We start from the raw sequence: 7,682 nt of genomic DNA, 5'->3' as shown, positions 1-7,682 counted from the left end.
CTATTTGCTTTAAAATGGTTGGTTTTGTGTCCTGCTCAGCTTCTCCCCTGATAGTAACAGCCAGCCGGAATAACCCGCCTGTCCATCAGCCACGGAGCAGAGAAGCTGCAGCCTTTGTCCCTGCTGGGTACAGACAGAGGAGCACGTGTCTGCTCTGTGTGACCCTGGGAGTCCCCAGAGAGACTTCTCTGGGCTGCTGCAGCCAGCACAGAGCTGCACTCCTGGGTGTGTATCCCGTCACCCGGGTCCCCGCAGATGTACAGGCTGAGCCTCAGGGTCTCCCGCTGCAGTGACACTTATCCCTTGGGGCTACACGCAGATGAGGAGGAGTCCAAGGAACCCAAAGCCACTGAGCTTCTGCTTGCAGATGCTGTGAGTTGGCTCACGTAGACAGGAAACATCTGCACCCCAGCGCAGACAGAAGAGCACCTACAAAGTAAGCACTCTGTGGGCAGGCGGCTGCCTGGAGCCCTAGCATCCTGGGAGGCTGGAGGAGGTGGATCACAAGTGTGTGCCCACCCTGGGCAACTTTGCAAGACCTTGTCTCAAAAACTGAAAAACCAAAGGGCTGGGTAGGTGAAGCTGTAGCCAGTAGTAGCTCAGTGCCAAGGACCTGTGTTCAACTTTGAGTACGGCTCAAACAAACAAGAACAAAACAGAAAAACAGTGCACACTTGTGATGCCCTGGGCCAGGTGGCACGTTCAGTGACACAAACAGCCTGCCTTGGCATATGAGGTCAGAGATTCACCACCCTAGGCAGTGAAACTGAAGCTGGTGTCTCTGCAGCCCTGAGTACTTTCTAGTACAAAACACTCTGTACCCCGATCTCCTGTCTCTGGGAGAGCCTTGAGTCCTAGCTCAGCAGTGGCACAGGGGCCGTCCTGCTGGGTGACACAGGGGCACCACCCAGCATGGCCCTTACCAGCCAAGGCTCTTTGAGCAAGTGCTTGGGGCTTCTCTGGGGCCTGTAACTCCCTGGTCCTGTGGAAATTCAGTGATGTGGGCACGGCTTTGCCTAAAACTGAGGAGATTCTGCCCAAAACAGGTGGCCTCAGAGCTGCACGCTGGCCTGTGGACGCCCTGACCTCTAGAATCCAGCTATGCAGATGGGGCTAACAGCTGACCCAGTGCTGGAATGTCACCTGCTGGCCTTGGCACATGAGTCCCCCTCACTTGGTAGTAACCCCATTTCCCTGGAACACGGAAGTTCTGTCCTGCCTGGGTCTGGCCCTGGACACCTGGGCCTCAACAGGGCTCCTTTCAGCCCCACCCATGCTCAGCAGGTGGTGTTACCTAACCAAGGGCCACAAGGGTGGATGCCGGTGAGCTGTCCACCCGAGGGACACAGGGCCGCTCACTCACCTGGCTTCCACCCATGTCTTCCAGCTCCGGGCAGCCATAGAGAGCAAATCCAGGGGCAGGCTGCCACCAATTGACAGGGGAAGCTGTGTAAGGCAGTGGGCTACTCGACTGACTGGCCAGGGCAGGGCAGGGTTTGGGGATCCCGGGAGAGGCCTGGATTCTACAACTGAAAACTAAATGAGAGAACATGCCAGGCAGCCAGGCTGGGACACATCCTGTATTGTTCCAGTCCCCAAGTGGAAATCATGGCCCTGCTCCCCAACTTCTGTTGCCAAGATTATGTGAGGACACGGCTGTGACCTCTTTTGACCCAGCTTCTCTGACTGGCTCTGTGGGTGGAGTCCCAGGAACTAATAAGGGAGGGCCTCCTAGAGTAGCCTGTTACTGTCCACAGAGATACAGGCTGGCCAGCCCAGAGCCCCAGGAACCAGGCAAGCACTCTGTGACCTAAATGAACTCTTTACTATTTGCCAGCTGGGCAGGCAGTTCTGTGGTAACCAAGAAGTCCTTCCCATGGCCTGAGGTCTTGCTGCTTACTAGAAATCGGACTCCTCTTGTACGTCCTCCAGAGGAACACCCCTCTCCCAGGGCTGCTGTGGGTCCCTTGTGTGCTCTACCCCATTTATTCTCTCTCTTCTATTTCACTCAGCTTCCCACAGGAGGCATCAGCAGCCCTGAATCTTATGCAACCCCCCCAAGTCCTCCTCCTGCCACCAACTGTGAGGTATGTGGCTGGGGCCTGCGGCTGCTGCACACACTGGTCTTCCGAGCTGTCACACTTGTGCTAGTGGCAGGGGAGGCATTTCAGCTCAGCATCCTTCAAAGTCAGAAGTCCCAGCATCACCACATCTCTTGAAGAGGTGCTTCCTTTGTGTCTGCTCAGCGTCCACCCAACCTCAGGGCAGTTTATGCTGATGATGCAGGTGAGATCTGGTTTGCCCAAGGCCGGGACATGTTACTGTGGAGACGTGAGCTCCAGGACGTCCCCACCGAGGGGCTTCTGTGCTGTAGACCAGGTCAATAGGTTGCAGAGCATTGGGTTCAATGACACTGCGGCATCCTGGCTGGGCCCTGAGAGGGCAAGGGAGTTTGTACCAGCTCACCAGAAAGGGTGCAGGGCCCAGAAACACTTAGCTCAGCAAGAGTGGGGTAAAGAGCAGTGAGAAAAGGAGAGATTTAAAAAGGTCTGGTTACAAAGAGGAGCGGTGGTGGAGAAACCAGTGGGTCCCTCCAGCTCCAAGTCCAGCATGCTGCCCGCCTCCAGGGATGGCTCGCAGCTTTCTACTTCTCTTTCTGCATCATGTGCGGGTCTGTGTTTGGCAGCCACCAGGCCTTGGAGGAATAGCCTGTGTGGATGGTTAGTTCCTGAGCAGAGGGACATCCCAGCAGGTGGCCAGTGGGATGGAGTCTGAGGGGTGACACCTTGGAGTGGACTCACTCCCTGTCAGCCTCCTTTACACCTGTGTGTGTATGAGTCCTTGCTCTCTCACCCTACACTCTTTGTGCTTTTTCCTCCACTGGGCACGAACACAGCGCTCAGTTCTTAGCTTCTTGGCACTTTGTCTTGAAGTGCACGTGGCTGCCTCCACTTCTGCTCCACACGTGACTCCAGCTGATCTCCTTTGCATTTCACCAAGAGCACCAAGGCCCTCACCCATGGAGCACGGTGACTGAGCAACAACGGTGACTGGGGTACGTTACCCTCCAATCGTACCTTTAGGACGCTAGCCTGGGCTCCAGTGTGATGCCTTTAAATTTGGGTGTTGATGTTCCTGGAAACAGGGTCTTTAAAAAAGTGTTTCTGTTAATGTGAGATCAATAGCAGAGACCTAACACAAAGGACTGCTGCCCAATCAGGAGAGCAGGACACAGTCACACTCAGGAGGGCAACTGTATGAGGACACAGAGAGAGGAGACCACCCAGCAGCCAAGGAGGGAGCTCCAGGGGGGACCCTCCTCACAAGCACTGTGATCTCAGACTGTTCTCCCCACAACCGTGAGCCTCCCCATCTGCAGTACTGCACCCAGGTGGCCTGAGCTGTTACACACAGACCCTGTTGGGTGAAGCTATGTCCCTGTTGAATGACAGGGAGGCTGCCAAATGAGCCACAAGTCTCTCAGCACACCCTGGCCACCTTCACCAGAGGCTGGGACCCTTTTTCCCAGCTCACTGCCACTTTAAGGTTATATTTGTGGTCAAGTTACCTCAAGGCAAAAGCCCCCAAATCTTAGTCCCAGCTTAGCACTCAGCCCAGAGTTTTGATCCATGTATTCCTTCCTTAAAAATCAATTATTTTGGAAGATATCAAAGAAAGTTTCAAATGATGGGTGCATAGAAGAGAGGGATGAGCCAGAAACCCCCTCTCTCTGGCCTGGGGACTCCTGGGGACACTGCAGAACAAGCCCTGGGCTCTCTGTGGCTGGCCTCTCAATAGACTCGGGTGCTGTCTCTGGACAGAAGCAAGGTGACACCTCAGAGAATGGAGGGTGGAGGAGGGAGTGTACCCTACTCCCAGCCTCAGGACATCTAGCTTTGTCCTAGCGGAGCACCAGGAAGTGAAACTGGTAGCCAGGAAAGGCCTGAAGAGACCAGGAAGCTGTGAAGAATGTTCAAGCTGAGCACTGTGGAGCCCTCAGCCAGAGGGATGGGCCATGGGCCCTTGCTGTGCCGGAAGAGGCTGCTCCCGCCCCTTTAGCGCTTAAGGATCCTGTGAGCAGCAGGCCTAGACAGGGAGGCCAACTCCAGATAAAAGCAAGATGCACAACCAGCCTGAGCTGGAGAGGCAGGGCACCAGGGTTTCCCTGCAGAGCTCTGAAGGTCTAAATTCCTCCTCCTGTCCTGCAGGCCGCTGCAGCACCGTGGGGTGCACAGGAGGGCTGGTGCAGGGCGTGCATCCAGTGACAGGACTGGGCACAGAGAGCTTAATAGCCTCTTGGCAAAGCTGGCAGGGCTGGAGGCTGCTGGGCACGGACGTTTCAGCATCTGAGACTACTCAAGTGAGGAAGAAGAGAAAGCACAGGCAGTCGTTCAGCTTGATTTGCAAGATCACATCACCACCAGGTCCCTGCCTGTGCAGAGAGAGCCTTGGCCTCCCTCACCCTTTTTTTAAAGTCTACACTTTGATGAGGACAATCCAGACGCAGGGTGACCCTGCAGGGTGTGGCTTTCAAACTGCATGTAAGGGAGCTGTGAGTAGGGCATAGAACCAGGTTGCTGAGAGTGGTCTTTATTTTACAGAAAAGTGGAAGGGCACGCATGGCAGAAAGGCAGCGTGTGCCACACCCTGCCAGTTGCCCATCCATCCTGAGATGTCACACAGCCCCCTTGGGTCTTGGTGTCCAGGCCTGGACTGTGCTTCCAGGCTGCCCCAGTCTGGAAGCCTCCTCCCTCCCATGCAGAGTTGCCCCAAGTCCTGCCCAGCTCTCTGCCTCTCGGGTGCACACTCCAAAGCCACCTCCGCCTAGACCTCTGTCTGGATGGACACTGTCCCTTTTGCTTTGACCTCTGCTCCTTGCATTGTTTTCTCAGTACTTTGTGGCCATGTGACCTTCACTGCGATCTGACTCCCTGCTGGATGATCACCTCCACCAAGTGACAAGCTTCATCGGGGACATCCCTGCCATATGTGTGCAAACAGCCGTGCTGGACACAGGGCAGACACCCAGTAAGTGCTTGTTGAAGGAATGAGTGAAAACTGAAATTGGGGATCATCCTAATGTGAGATCAAATAAAAGGACACAAGCACAGAGTGAGTACTTACTCCCTGATCACCGGTCATGGTATTGCTAACCTTTCCCTGAATTCCTGGGCCATCTGTTGCTTTTAAAGTTTTAAAACAAGTCTTCCCAGAAAAGAAACATGTTCTGTGTTCCACAGCAAGCTAGAATTTCTGCGGTGAGGGTATGGCCCCTGTGAAAGCTGAAACTACAATTGCATCTGCCTGGAGAACTTTGAGGAGGAGAAGGAGGTGTGACTGGTCTCCAGTAGTCCCCTGCAGGAATCTGGGTGTGGGGCTGGGAGGCAGCCGTCCCTCCCGCACTTTCTGGATCATGCGAGCTGCAGGGTCCACAGTTCTTTCTGAAGATCTCATGGGAAAGGTATTTCAAGCATGTGCTGAATACTTGCAAATCCACAAATTCTTTGGGATCCCCTCAGTTCATTTTTAGAACACTGTGAGCTTCCCTATTTGGAAAGGACTTGGGAAAGGAGTCCCTGGATGCCAGGAGTGGCTGTGTGTCAACGGGGAACTATTTCTTTCTCTTGTATCAGCTTAATAATAGACGTGCTGCATAGTCAGAGTACATCGCTAAATTTAACCTGTGTGTCACAGCTCAGGCATGGACGATGAGGTCTCTTACCTGGGAAGGAGCTGGGGCACAAACCAAAGTGTCTCTGGAATGTGATGGAGGTGTCCTGGCCTCTCCCTGGCAAGAGACAAGCATTTGTTTCCACTTGTCGTGGGAACAAAATCTGGATTGACTGAAACTGGCTGCTTGGTTCTCTTTGCTAAGGGGCAAAATATTTCTCAGTGTGTCTCATGGATGCATGTGATGAACAGATCTGAGGAGCAGAGTGCCAGGGCTGAATGTACCCCAGCAAGGGAATCTGCATTGGTAACTATCGTAATGCATACTGGCCTATGCAGAGCTACAGATGTGCATCTGTGCGCATGTGCAAGGGTTATAACCTTGCTCCTTTGGGGCCCTTCTTGCCTAGTGGGACAGAGGCCACGCAGGGCCCGGGGGACTCATCCAAGCCAGGATCGGCAGTCTGGTTCCAGAGGGTTGAATGTCAGCACTGCCCAGAAAACAGTCTCTTGCCCCTCCAATTTCTTTTTGCACTGGTTTGCAGATAGTTGATCTGGCCGATGGTTTGGCCAATGCCTTTCCCACTCTGATCCATACCCTATTTCTTAGAGTCGACTACGGACAGTTAACACAATCTTGTGACAGTGGGAGGGGTATCCTTGGTGATAGGTGAGGCAAAAGAAGGTCAGCCAATAGATCCTGTGTTCCGGAGTCCCCGGGGGCCGCGGTGGGCAGCTGAAGCAAGGAAGGAAATGGCCAAGGCTCATGCTTGCTGGAGACCCTTGCTGAAGACACAGCCCAGATGCACGCTGGTGCTTCTGCCCGTGTGCAGGATTTGTGCTGGACAATTCACAGGACGTTTGGGGGTGATCTCAGCACACTTTCTTATCCATGGCACAAAGCCACCTGCTTATCCAAACAAGATTGCTTGAGCCCTGAGAGGTGCTGGGCTGTTTTAGGTTCTGGGTACAACAATAAAGATCCCTGTGCCCAGGGAGCTGACCGTGCATTGCAGGAAGGCTGTGCATTTCCCACTCGTGTTTGATGTTTCGCTGCGTCCATTGCAGCCACTCAGCTTTACAAAGGAGCCATGGAAAACATGAGCCCAGAGGAGCGTGGCTGTGCTCCAGAATGACTTCGTCTCTGTGGTGGGTTGCCGCCTGGTCCTCGGGATCTGTTCTAGGCAGTAGCACACTGAGTCCGGTTCTAGGGCAAAAGATGGCAGAGAGGCTTCAGGCTCAAGATGTTCACACCTTGCTGAAGACCGTCATCCCGAGACTCATACCAGAACACCTTGTTCCAGCCCAGCTGCTGCCACCTTTCACCTTCAGCATGCTTGGCAAATGAGGCCAGCGAGCAAAGTGTGCTGCCAAGTGACATTTTGTGCTATGCTGAGCTCTGTGCCTGCATTTTCAAGTTCCAGCTCCCAGTACCCTCTAAAGTGGCTATATTTGGATAAAGGATCTTGAAAGGGTGATTAACATAAAACAAGGTCCAAATGCAGTGTGAGTAGTGTCCCACAGCAGAGGAGCTCAGGACACAGATAGACACAAAAGGGCGACTGAGTGAGGACCCTGGGAGAAGATGCCAAGGAGGGTGGTTCCAGGGGAAGCCAACCTGGCCAACACCTTGACCTTGACTTCAACCTCTTGGCCTGGAATGGAGCTGGTGGGGTGTGTGGCCCTCTGTTATGGCCACTCTACCTGAGTAGAAGGCACCCAGCCCTGAGCACTGGGCTCTAGGGTAACCAGGATGAATCATGAAGTGTCTTTTCCCCAGTCTGCTCTCGCTCTGACGCAGGGAACACTCCTAAAGCTCTTGCTCTTCTTCCTCCTTCGCTTCACGGCCCTGGCATGAGCAGCGGCACAGCTGCTTTTCCATGCCTGGGAGGTGAAAAAGAAAAGGACTGAGAGACAGAGAGGGTGGGAAGAGGCTACAGGGGATTGCCCCTCCCCTGGCCACAGGGTGGAGCGGAGGCAGTCTGCACCTTTTTCCTGCTGAGGGAGGCTGC

General features: G+C 54.1%; 1 long non-coding RNA gene across 1 annotated transcript; it reads left to right on the top strand.

Moving 5' to 3' along the window:
* The first annotated feature begins 1,770 nt into the window (after nt 1-1,770).
* On the top strand, nt 1,771-7,465 carry LOC134471180 (uncharacterized). Its single transcript, XR_010040490.1, has 4 exons — nt 1,771-1,919; nt 2,013-2,286; nt 2,897-3,055; nt 4,893-7,465. It is a non-coding gene; the product is annotated as an uncharacterized LOC134471180 (long non-coding RNA).
* Nucleotides 7,466-7,682: the final 217 nt, after the last annotated feature.

Source organism: Cavia porcellus, unplaced genomic scaffold, assembly GCF_034190915.1.
Source record: "Cavia porcellus strain 051 isolate PalLab524CR breed Dunkin Hartley unplaced genomic scaffold, mCavPor4.1 scaffold_17, whole genome shotgun sequence".
NCBI lineage: Eukaryota > Metazoa > Chordata > Mammalia > Rodentia > Caviidae > Cavia > Cavia porcellus.
This window is presented reverse-complemented; position numbering and strand designations above follow the sequence as displayed.